The sequence below is a fragment of the Mustela putorius genome, unplaced genomic scaffold, assembly GCF_011764305.1.
Source record: "Mustela putorius furo isolate JIRA1106 unplaced genomic scaffold, ASM1176430v1.1 tig00003834_pilon_pilon_pilon, whole genome shotgun sequence".
NCBI classification, from domain to species: domain Eukaryota; kingdom Metazoa; phylum Chordata; class Mammalia; order Carnivora; family Mustelidae; genus Mustela; species Mustela putorius.
The window spans coordinates 26,002,038-26,015,211 of record NW_025421987.1 but is presented as its reverse complement, the minus strand read 5'-3'; positions in this window follow the sequence as shown (position 1 = coordinate 26,015,211).

Below are 13,174 nucleotides of genomic sequence, written 5' to 3'. Positions count from 1 at the left end.
AACATATAAAAGATGGCTCAGAGTCTTTGGGAAAATTAGGGAGCCAGGAATAGTACCCAACCCCACTGCAGGAGGCTACTATAGCAAAAGAAGCTAACCACATCATTTAGCTCCCTATAAAACCTGTAGTTTTATAGTGATCTGATCATCAGTGATGCTGATGATCAGAATGGGCTGTCAGAATGTTCACAATTACTATTCTGTAGGGCTTGTCACCTCTTTCACCTGCTTTCTGATAGGTGAGTTGTAGTGGGATTCCTCATGCTTTTTTCTCGGTGGTAGACAAGCTCTGGTGCAAGTGACTAGCAGTTTCTGGATCACAACTGTATTCCAGCTGCCATAACAGCTGGGAAGTTAAATTCTGATATTTCCCTTAGAGAGACCGGCTTCATAAATGTGGGGATCACCTGCAGTATGAGAATTTCTATTGATACAAAAGAATATTAAAGAGATGATAAACAGCCATTAATATATAGTCACTGCCTATGAAGGAAGAGCACTCTAAGAAGGTAATTTTTTAAAAGATTTTATTTATTTATTTATTTGACAGAGATCACAAGTAGGCAGAGAGGCAGGCAAAGGGAGGGGAAAGCAGACTCCCTGCTGAGCAGAGAGCCTGATGTGGGGCTCTATCCCAGGACCCTGGAATCATGACCTGAGCTGAAGGCAGAGACTTAAACCCACTGAGCCACCTAAGCACCCTGAGAAGGTAATGTTAAAATTGATAACCTGATGTATGAGAAAGAACTCTCCAGGCAAAACAAACAAACAAAAAACAAAGATTAGAAGAAAATGAAGAATGTTTTATTTATTGCAGGGAATTACCCAGCAGTAGCCAAAAACTGAAGGAATTCTATATAGCCAAAAAGTGGTGGGTAATGGAGAGAGGCAGCCGTGATGAGATTGGAGAAAGTACTAATTACTCAAAGCCTTATGGGAGATGTGAAGGAGTTTCTATTCAATTCTAAATTCAGTAGGAAGTCCTTAAAGGTTTGAAGCTAGGGGTTTAGATGATCTAATTTTTACTTTACAAGATTTATACCAAATTTTATGTAGAGAATAGAGTGGAAAAGACAAGAGAGGGAACAGGAAAACTAAGAAGGAGGTTATAGGAATTGTCCAGGTGAGAGATGATTGTAGCTCAGACAGGGGTGGTGGCAGTGGCTATAGAGACAACGTACTAGGGAGAATTTAAGATATAATTTGGAGGGAAAAATGTCTATACTTAATGCTAATACAGATTGTGGGTGGCTGGTGATAAAGAAGATATTAGGAAGGACTCCTAGATTTCTACTTTTAGAACTGTTGGATAAATTCCTAAAACGGGGAAGAGTGAAGAGAGATTATATTTGGGGGACAAGGGTGTTGGTTTAATTTCAAGAATATGGCTTGAGACATTATAGCGGATACCGAGATTTACCACCCAGATCCCCCTTCAGTGAAGAACTTGTTGTCCCACCTGTGAGAGCATTATTAGAAGACAGTCTCTAGCAGTAAACCCCTTTAGGGATTACTTCAGAAAGCCACCTCACACATGCCATGCTGCTTCTGGGGATGTGGAGGTGTGTACGTCCAATAACTGATAACAGCCTGGCCATCTTGCTCCAACAGAGGACCATCTTTATGGTTCATCAGTTCCACGGCTCATCATGGGCTTGGCCAATGTTGTTGCTGCTCATTCTAATACTTTTAATGCTTGCTTTCTACAGTTACTGATCTAAGGGCACTATGGTAAACATCCTGTATGCTAAACACTGTCTTAAATCCACTTTCTAGAAAACAACCACCTGTGAAGTTGGTACCAAAAGTGATTAAATATTGAGTGGTACCATCACTGGTGGAAGGTAGGACACAAAGAGTCCTGATACAACCATTTAGTTGTTGAAAGTATACTGGTGGTTCATTGGGATCATATAGCAGTGTAAGAGAATCCGTTAGTTGGTTTCAAATATCAGGCATTTGAGAAACATGTGGGAAGTGAGAATTAAAATAAAATGACTTGGGTGGCTTATTGTTAAGCTCAACTGATGCTCAGAACACAGACAACCAAAAATTATAAACATTATAAAGCATTTTAGAGGACTTCCTTGGAGTTATACAAGGAGTTTCTAACTTCTAATGGGGACAGGATGGAGAAAACAGAACCTAGCTGAGGCTTTAAATGGCTGACCCCAAGAAGGGAATGTTAAACCCCTAATCAGGGTGGGTTTTCTCTTCTAGTCAGTGCATTGGTGAGTGAAGAATAAGATCTTAATACACTGGATGGGGACATCTGGATTTATAATATGAAGATAAAAAATTTTTAACTCATTAGAATATAAGTAATATTGGAAATCATAAGAAAAATTATTGCCACCCTACTGAGGATAGAAATAGAAGAAATGTGCTCAGGACTGATATCTAGAGAAATTCAAACTATAAAATTTGAATAGAGAAAGAATATCTTGTAAAGGTGACTGAAAGGAAGGTATCAAAGAGCTAATAAAAGGAAAACTGGGGGATATGTATCATGGAAACTGAGACAAGACAGAGTTTCACAAAAAATATAAAAAGAAAGTGAGGAAGTATAGATAATACTGCTAAAATGTGGATGAATCTCAAATACACTTAGCTAAGTAGAAGACATTCTCAAAAGTCTGTATGCTATTTGATTACATTATATCACATTCTTGCCAATATAAAACGAAAAGGACAGAGAACAGATAAACAATTGCCAATTTTGAGCATGAGAGTGAGTTTACTACACTACAAATGGTATGGGGGTTTGGGGAGATGACAGAATTGTTCTCTATATTAACAGTATTTGTATATGTGTTTCTCAAGACTTGGCAGAGCTCTGCTGCAACCATACATATTGTATCAGTAGTTTGATAGTTTTAGGTGCTGTGTTATATTCCATTGTATGGATGGATCACTATTTGTTTATCCATTCTCTATTTGAGGGATATTTGAGTTGTTTTAAATTGTTGGTGATCATGAATAAAATGATTTCTCTATGGGTTTGGGGATAAACATAATGTTACTGGGTCATATGATAATTGTACATTTAACTTTATAATAAACTCCCAAACTGTTTTTCATTCTGAACTATTTTGCATTTCCAACAAAAAAGTGTAAGATTTCCAGGTGCCTAAAATTCTTGTCAGCACTTGACATTGTCAGACTTTTAAAAAATTAGCTATTATGAAAAATGTGCATGGGTATCTCATTGTTGTTTAAATTATCCAAATGACTATGGACATAGTTTCATGTACTTATTTGCCATAAATTATGTTTCCTGGCTGTGTCTGCTTTACCCAGTTTTTTTTTATTATGTTCTTAATATTTATTTTTGAAACTTCATTTTATAATTTAGATATAAATCCTTTTTAAGATATGTGATTTACAAATATTTTCTCCCAATCTATAGTTAGCGGTTTCATTCTCTTCCCTGATCCTTTAAGGAGAAGTTTGTAATTCTGATAATATTTACTCTGCATATAAAATTCTTTATAGACAGTTTTCCTCTTTTGCCTTTAAAAATATCACTCCATTGTTTCTGGCTTTCCTAGTTTTTAAATGAGAAGTCTTCTGTAATTTTGCTGCAATCATATATGTAATGTGTCTTCTCTGACTTCCTCCAAGATTTCCTGCCAAGATTATGTAATATCATTATTTTTTAAAAATTCTCTATGGTGATTTTAAGCTTCTTTCATATTCAGTTTGGTGGCTGTCAGTAATTTTGGAAAATTTTCAGCAAATCTCTTTAAGTATTTCTTTTTCTTTTCTGTTGTCTGTTTCTGACATTTCAATTATACTTATTTAGACTTTTTGTATCACAACTCCGGGATGTTCTGTCCATTTTCTTTTTTTTTCTTTTTAAATTCTCTCTTTCTAATATTTGTACTTTTGTTTGGATAATTTTTATTGATTAACCTTCATGATCTTTCTTTCTTGAGTTGTGTCAGCTTGACTGATGGGCCATTGAAAGCATTCTTGTTTGACTTAGATTTTCCATTAGTTGGTGTATTGAATGTAGTAATGTTTTATCTATTAATATTTACTAAAAATGAGATTGTTCTGTTTTTCTTTTCCTGTACTGTCCTGTTTGAGGTTTTTATTTAGCTTTTCCTAGCCTCACAAAATAAAATGGCATTTTTCTCTCATTCAAAGAGCCAGTTTGTATTATAAAGGCATTATTTGTTTCATGGAGTTTTTCTAACTCTTATAAATTCATCTTGTTCTGGTGTTACTTTGGGGAAGAACTTTTTTTGAAGTGAAATTCACATAACGTGAATTAACCATTTAAAAATATTATTTGGGGCACCTGGGTGGCTCAGGGAGTTAAGAATATTATTCAGTTGTATTTAGGGTACAATTTCATAGTATTTCACAAGTGTATTCACAAATTTATACAACTACCAGCTCTTTTTAGTTTCACACTTACTCATCACCTCATAAAAACATCTCCTATCCATACTGAGTAATCACTGTCCACTCCTCTCTCCCCCAATCCCCTGATAACCTCTTTAGTATACCTTCTGTCTTGACTGATTTGCCTATTCTGGATATATTATATAAAGGGAATCGTGTAATATATGATCTTTGTGTCTGACTTCTTCCATTTAGAATAATGTTTTTGAGGTTGACCCAACTTGTATAATTTACTTCATTCATTTTTATGGCTGAATAATATTCCATTGTTTTTATATACTACATTTTGTTTAGCCATTTATCTATTTATTGATAGACATTTGGGTTGTTTCTACCTTTTGACCCTTATGAATAATGCTGCTATAAAATTTTGTGTACAGGTTTCTGTGTGGATATGTTTTTATTTCTCTTGAAATAAAATATACTTAGAAGGGGGATTATTGGGCCATATGGTGATTATATGCTTAAATTTGAAGAACAGCCAAACTGTTCTCCACAGCAGCTGTATTATATATTCCCACCAGCAGTATATGAGGTTTCCAATTTTTCCCTTGCCCTTGCTAATACTTGTTATTTTCCATTTTCTTGATTAAAGACATCCTAGTGGGTGTGAAGTTGGTATATCATTGTGGTCCTTTTATATATACATATACTATATATATATATATATATATATATATATATATATAGTATGATGTATAGTATAGTATGATGATATATATAGATATATATATAGATAGATTTTATTTATTTATTTGACACAGAGAGAGAGAGATCACAAGCAAGCAGAGAGGCAGGCAGAGAAAGAGCGGGGGAAGCAGGCTCCCTGGGAGTCCGATATGGGCTCAATCCCAGGACCCTGTGATCATGACCTGAGCTGAAGGCAGAGGCTTACCCATTGAGCCACCCAGGTGCTTCGCCTGCATTCTGATTTTGATTTGCATTTCCTTGGTGACAGATGATGCTGAATACCTTTTCGTGTGGTTTTGGGGGACATTTATAGATCTTTAGAGAAATATCTATTCAAGTCCTTTGTTGATTTAAAGTTGTGTTGCTTGTCTTTTTGGTCTTGAATTGTAAGAATTTTATAGGATCTAGATATTAAGCCATTATTAGATATATGATTTGTAATTTTTTCTCTCATTCTATAAGATATTGGAAAGATTTTTGATTGATGATTTACAGCTTATTTTCCTTAGTGGTGGAGCTATTTTCAAGTTCTCTCTATGTTCTTGAGTTGAGTTTATTTTTTCTACAAGAATGTATTTTTTATCAATTTCATTAAATTTTTAAAATATTGTTCTATGAAGTTTGTATTATTCTCTGATGATAGAATTAATGTCTCCTCTGTTTCAGGGACACTTTATTGTTCCTAATTTTTTTAAGCAGTCAGGGAATTCTTTATTTAATACCATCTTAACATAAAATTCATTCAAACCATGAAACTGAGCTTATGACAACCTAGAAATAGGAACTAAAAGGGGACAAACATAATGCCTTAGAGACTAGGAAACATTTACACAGTTCAGCTGTTAAAAACAGTTCAACATTCATCTAGTAATGCAGTCTGGATGTCAGTATACATGGAATACAAGTTCTTTAGAGAGGTGAGAGACCTTTTGACTGTTCTTCAGATGTCTCCAAAAGCTGGTCCTGGGGAACTTCTTGCAGAGGCTGTTTGTTTTTTTTTTTTTCCCAGTACCATTTGAGGTTTGACACTGTGGGTTCAGATTCCCAGGAAATGTGACTACCTTCCTTTTGAGTCCTTGCTTCTCCTGCTCTTCTCAAAATGACACCTGCTGCTAACAAAGCCTTCCCTGTTTCCACAAATAACTTCTCTTCATCGGTTTCTCCAAGTTTCTGTACTTCTCCACAAACTATTGACAGGTAGACTTGAAGTTTGGATTGAACAGATCAAAAGCTTTCTGACCAGATCCATAGGCTGAATAAAATTTCACTCTAATCCCATCCTCAGGGTACAAGACGGCCTGGGTGGCAGCTCGGGCTTTGCCATATTGCAAGCAGGGCCTCTGGAAGACTGGTTCTCTCAGTGGGGGAAAGGCATTACCTATGTCAAAACACAAGGGCTCTCATTCAACACCCTAGCGCAAATCAGGTCCCCAGTCAGAGAGAAAACACTCCCCGGGGTCCCCAGCCGGCTCCTCGCCATGGCTGTCACCTCAGACGCTTACGGCCGGGGCTAATATTTTTTATTTGTGTATTCTGTAACAAATTCTTTGTTTTATAAATTTTCTTTCATCTTTGTTTTTTACCTCTTTATTCTCTATTCTTACATTATTTCTTTCCTTCTACTTTCTTTAAATACTCCATTTCCCTTCAATGTCTTAATTTGATTACTTAAATCATTATTTTCAGTCACTCTTATTTTATAATATATATATTTTAAGGCTTAAAGTTTATATGTACTGCTTTAGCAACACCCTGAAATTTTATATGTGACGATTTTATTGTCCCAGTCAAAATATTTTATCACTTCCAATGTGATTTCCCCTTAAGCTAATTAATTACTTGGGCCTGCAGTTCTTATTACAGAAACACAGAGATTTAAAAACTATTGTTTTGTTCTGGATTGCTTGTTTGTTTTTTATTGTTGATTACTAATTTCTTTTAATTGGGTGCAGAGAATGTAGTCTATATAACATTGGATCTTTGATCATTAAAACATCTTTTGTGACTTAGTGTATTGACTTAGTCAATTTTGGAAAACAATCAGTGTTGAAAAGAATACATATATATTCTCTATTAATTGGTTGAAGAATTTCTAGGTGATAAGTTAGACCAAATATATTTTGTCATTCAAAAATTCTGTAAGTTTTCTACTTTTATATGTGCTTGATATATCAGTTTTTGGCAAAGTTGTTTAAAAATAACTCATTATGATTTTAGATTTTCAAAACTCACCTTTAATTTTGACACTGCTTAATAAAATTTTAGGCTACATATTTAGCATATTTATGATTATTATATTTTCTTGTTAGATTGATTTTTAATATAGTATTTCCTTAATTTTCAGTAATGTTCGTGTCTTTAATTTTATTTTATTTGACATTAAAGTTTTATAGATAGACCAGCTTTATCTTGGTCTACAAATATCTCAGATATCTTTTAGCATATGTTTATTTTCTGTGTAGGTTTATTATATACCACAATTAATAGCATATACATATGCATATGTATATGTATGGTCTCTTCTGTGTTTTATCAGATAAAATTGTTCCTTTACATTTATTACTACTGATATTTTGGACTAATTTCTTCCATCTAATTTTGTTTTCAGTTGTGTTTAAAATTTGTTACTTTTGTTTCTGTTTACCTTTTTCTTCTTTACTAAGTCTTTTTGTGATATTTAATGGCTTGATATATTTGAGAAAACTTTTCTTCATCCTGATTTTTTTCTTTTCAAGAAATATATTTTTAATCTTTAATGGGCAGCTTTACATTTTAAACTTTCATATTTAGCTAGAAAGTTTTCTAAAAAATCTATAGTCAAAATTTGTATCTTCTACCTTAGTATGACAAGAGCTATTTGTCCTTTAGCCACCTACTATACCATGCTCCCTCTAGATCTTATTTTTCTTTATGTTGTAAATTTTAACTTATTTTAAACCAAAACTGTATTAATTTATCATTATGTTTATTAAATTTATCAATGTATTTTGTAATGTATTAATTTATAATTATTAGTTTATTAGGTTTATCAGTACATTTTGTTATTATCTGTGTTCCTCAATGTGTAGTTTAACTTTTGCTTTCCTTGTGTATTTAATTTTCTTAGTGCTTATTTTTTTCTTTTTCCTTAATCATATACAAATGTAATATCTTAATTCAGTAACAGTTAGAAAGGAGCAGGAATAAAGACTCTTAATTTTTGAATTTCTTTATTTTGCCTTTACAATTAAAGGTACAAATTAGACCTGTTTTCAATCTACATGTGTTCAAGCTTCTAAAATCATTCACATATTTTAACAACTTTTAATTTTTTTTTAAGTAGGCTTCACACCCAGCATGAGCTCAACATGGGGCCTGAACTCATAACCCGGAGTTCAAGAACTAAGATGAAATCAAGAGTTGGATGCTTAACCAAATGAGCCCTCCAGGTACTTTTAATATTTTTAGTCTCTTTATCTTTCCATTGTGCATTCTGGATAAATTCTTCAGTATGATCTACAATTTTACTAATTCTCTCTTTGATTGTGTTCAGTATAGAATTCACTCCATTTGAGATTAAAACATATTTTTTTTTTCATTCTTTAAGAAGTTCCTAATTCATCTTTTTTCAAAATCATGTATTTTAGTCAGACTGTAATATTGTTTTATCTAGACTGGAATTCACACTGATTTTTTTGGTTGTCTTTCTTTTACACTAATAATCTTCTAATGTTTGCAATTTTGTTTTGCCTTTTTAAAATAAGAGTCCTTTCTAATAGTTTGCAGTTTCTTCCACCTGGTTTCCCAAGCCCTCTTTCAAAAACTAGATCTTATAAAGGCATTTCGACATTATTTTTTGTGGTTAAGATTTCAATATGATTTGCAGTTTTGTTGTTGTGTCTGACTATAGCAATCTGTAGATTTAATTCTATTTAAGATATAGCCTTAGGCTGCTCTTAAACAACGCTATTTTCAGCCTGTTCTTCCAAACAGAGCAACCCCTCCCTAGTCCTTGGCATTAAGTAGTAAACCTGACTCAGGTCCCCTATAATTTTGTGTGGAACACATTTTGTTCCTGTTTCCTGCAGGGCCAGATGCCTCATTCTGAATGCCTGCTTCCAATTACATTATATCCAACAGGGCTTTGGCTCAAACCCTTCCCAGTGCTTTGCAGATAGGTAGGTTCTGTTTTTGATCAGTAAGATGTTTATTTTTATTTTCTGGTTATGTATACATATACATACATAAATTTCAAAATACATATATTATAACATATGTATGTACATGTGTGTATATAGACACATATAAATGTGAATATATATATTTTTTCAAATACATAATTTAAATAAATACATTTTGGAAATCTAATATATTTAAAGTAAAAGAATTTTACATATCATTAGTTTACATCTAAAGTTCAGTTTAATATATTAAGTAATTTGGTTAAACTTTAAAAATATAGAAAAAGTTAAAAAAATTAACTTATTACTTGACTCTGTATGTTAATATATTTGTCTTCCAATTTCTCAAAGTAGGTACTATAGATAAAGCTAATGTTTGCTTAAACTATGATCCCTGGCTGATTTCTCTTCCTCAACTCTAAAAGCAGCCACTATCAAAGGTTTGGTGTGTGTCCATCCAATTCATATATATATACATTCATAATAAAATATGGTATTGTTTTCTGTTTTAAAATGTATACCCTTCTGATTTACTTCTTCCCTTTTCACACTTAGTTTTATGTTTCTGATAGTCATCCCTGCTGATTCTTATCAGCCTAAATACTTTTAAATCTATTATTCTATTTCAAGATATGAATATAATTTCTCTTTAACTTACATTGTTTGGTTTAAATTGATGTTCTTGGACATGGTACCAAAAGCAAAAAAAAAAAAAAAAAAAAAAATAGGACTACACCAAACTCAAACACTTCTGCACAACAAAATAAAGAAAGTGAAAAGACAGACCACATAATGAGAAAAATTGTGTAACCCATATATAAGATAAGGGTTTAATATCCAAAATATATGAGGAACTCACATAACTTAAAAAAACAAACAAACAAACAACAAAAAACTCCCCATCTAACTGAAAAACCAGGCAGAAGAACTAAGTAGGTGTTTTTCCAAGAAGGATTTCAGAGCAGCCAACAGGACCATTAAAAGATGTTCCAGGAGGGACAGGATGGCGGGGAAGTAGGAGGAGGCACCTTTTCAACCTGTACCCTAAAGTGAGCTGATTACCTACCAAAGAACTCCGATCACCCATGAAATCAGCCTGAGATCAGAATTATATGTGTCTGGATCTCTACAGGAGCAGAAGCCACCAGTGGGCAGGTAAAGTGGAGTGGGAACGGTGGATTGATATCAGAAGATAAACAAAAGGGGGAAGGAGCCACCAGAGTCAACCGATTGGAAAGTAATACCCCAATCCGAGAGTGCCCTGCGTCTGGGGACCAGCATTAACTTGGAGTCTGGATGAAAGCACTCAAAAAGAGCAAAGGATCATGGGGGGGAAATTGTGGGAATCGGGGCGGCTAGGGAAAGGGGCTTAAGCCCCCAGTCCCAGGACAGCCTCTCCTGGCGCTGAGCCAGGGACAGTGTGGCAGAGAAACCAGGTCTTGGTCCCTAAGCCACCAGCGCACCTGTGAGTGCATGGGTTCTGGCTCCTGTGAGGGGATGGGAGCCATGCTGGAAGGCAGAACGTGCGAGCCCTGCTACAGAGCCTGAGATACTCACACCCCTCATCCTCCCCTGAGAGAGGTACAAAGGCCCAGCCGGCGCTCTTTGACCCATGCCATTGTTTCAGAGCCTAAGACACGTGCCCCAAACTCTCCTGACAGTGGTGTGTGAAGGCCCAGCCTGGTGTTTCAGGACCTGCGCCCCTTCTCAGAGCCTGAGATGCGCACGTGACCCACAGCCTTCCCTGAAAGAGATGCACACAAGCTGGGTGCTCTTAGACCCAGAAAGACCAGGCACTCCCAGCTCAGGTCAGCGGGAAAATCTCAGTGTGCAGTCGCTGCTTGGAACCTCTCTGGCAGTCTGGAGCTCCCAGACAGCCACTGCTGCCGTAGTTTTGGGTACAAGCAAAAGATCCTGAATCCCCAGGGACCATGAATCGGACCGTGCTCTGCCAGCGGCCAAGAAAGAACTTATTTGGGCTCTGCAGCCAGACTGAGGCTTCTCTCTGAGAGGGAGGTCAGGGTGCAGTTTGTTTTCCTCTAATACTACAAAAACCATCAAAAGTGGTAAAGGTGAGAGGAAAAAAAAAGTGAACAAACATAAAAACCACCGGAGAACAAAAGCCTGAAAAAACCCAGTTTCCTCAGAGCCCACCCCCTTGAGGGGGGCTGGAGGACTTAACTCAGGAAGCATCATTGACTGAAAACCCATGGGCAGGCCCCTCCCCCAGAAAACAAACCAAGAAAGGAAAAAAAAAAAAAAAAAACTGCAAGAGAAAAACCACCATTACTTCATAGGACGACTTTTATTTTTAACTCGTCCCACTATTCTGGTTCATATTTTTTTTCTATAGATAATTTTTTTAACCTATTTACCATTGCAATGAGCTGTCCAGTACATCAAATTCCATAATAACCTTCTAACCTGAACTTTTTCATACATACACCTGTGTTTTTCTTTTGTATTTCTATTTTTTGAATTTCTTTTTCTTTTAATCTGAGTTTAGTTTAGTCTAGTCTATTCCTTTTTATTTTTATTTTCTAATATTCATATAGAGTTAAAATTCAAAGTAATCCCTTTGCCCCAATCAATACTACCCCTATAGGTAAACCAATTTTTAATCCCCCTTTATCTTAGGAAAGTTAAATCCTTTAACAAAGATATCAAGATAGATCCAGGAAGAATCAAAACAAACTTCCTTGCCCACACTGAGAATTTATAACCACTCTCCCTCCCATCTTTTTCTTCCACCACTGTTTCTGTGTTTTTGTGTTTGTCCTGATAGTAAATAAATCTTACACTTGGGGTTCTTTTTGACAAGGTTCTTCCTTTATTTGGATATATATATATTTTTCTCTTGTCATATACTTTTGTCAGTCTTTTTGTTTGTCTATTTTTGTTTGTATACTTCATAAATCGTACCTTGGGGCCCATTTGGGCTGAACCTTCTCTCTCATCTTTCCTTTCTCTCTCTCTCTCTTTTTTCCTTTTTCTTTTATTTTGTCTCTCATTTGGGTGGGGAATCCTGATTGCTCAGAAGTGTTCCAGGGTGCACCTTGACTGCACCACAGTTGATACATCCAGCTACATCTGTTCAGTCATCTCTCACCAAAATGACTAGGAGGAGGAATGCCCAACAGAAGAAAAATACAGAGGATGGACCTTCTGTGACAGAGCTAATGGCTATCAACATAGACAATATGTCGGAAAGAATTCAGGCCAACAATTATTCAGGCAATAGCTAGGTTGGAGAAAGCCATGGATGACCAAATGGAATTGATTAGGGCTGAGCTGAAAGCGACCAGAGATGATGTTCATAATGTTAGGGTGGAGCTTAAAGCTACCAGGGTTGAGGTTCACAATGCTCCCCAATGAGTTCCAATCTAATCTAAATTCTCTCAAAGCTAGGGTAACTGAGACAGAAGATAGAATTAGTGATCTGGAGGACAAACAGATAGAGAGAAAGGATCAGGAGGAAGCCTGGAACAAACAGCTTAGAAACCACAAAAACAGAATCAGGGAAATAAATGATGCCATGAAACATTCCAACGTCAGAATTATTGGAATCCCTGAAGGGGAGGAGAAAGAAAGAATTCTAGAAGATATAGTGGAATAAGTTCTTCATGAAAATTTTCCCAGTCTCATGAATGGAACCAACATTCATGTACTAGAGGACGAAAGGTCTCCACCCAAGATTATACATTCTAAAAAAAACATCAAGGCACCTGATAGTCAAATTGAGGAATCATAATTGTAGGTATAATCTCTTGAAAGCCGCTAGGACAAAGAGTCTCCTTACTTACCATCAGAATAATGTCAGACACGTCCACAGAGACCTGGCAAGCCAGAAAGGGCTGGCAAGATGTATTCGGGGCACTAAATGAGAAGAACATGCAGCCAAGAATACTTTA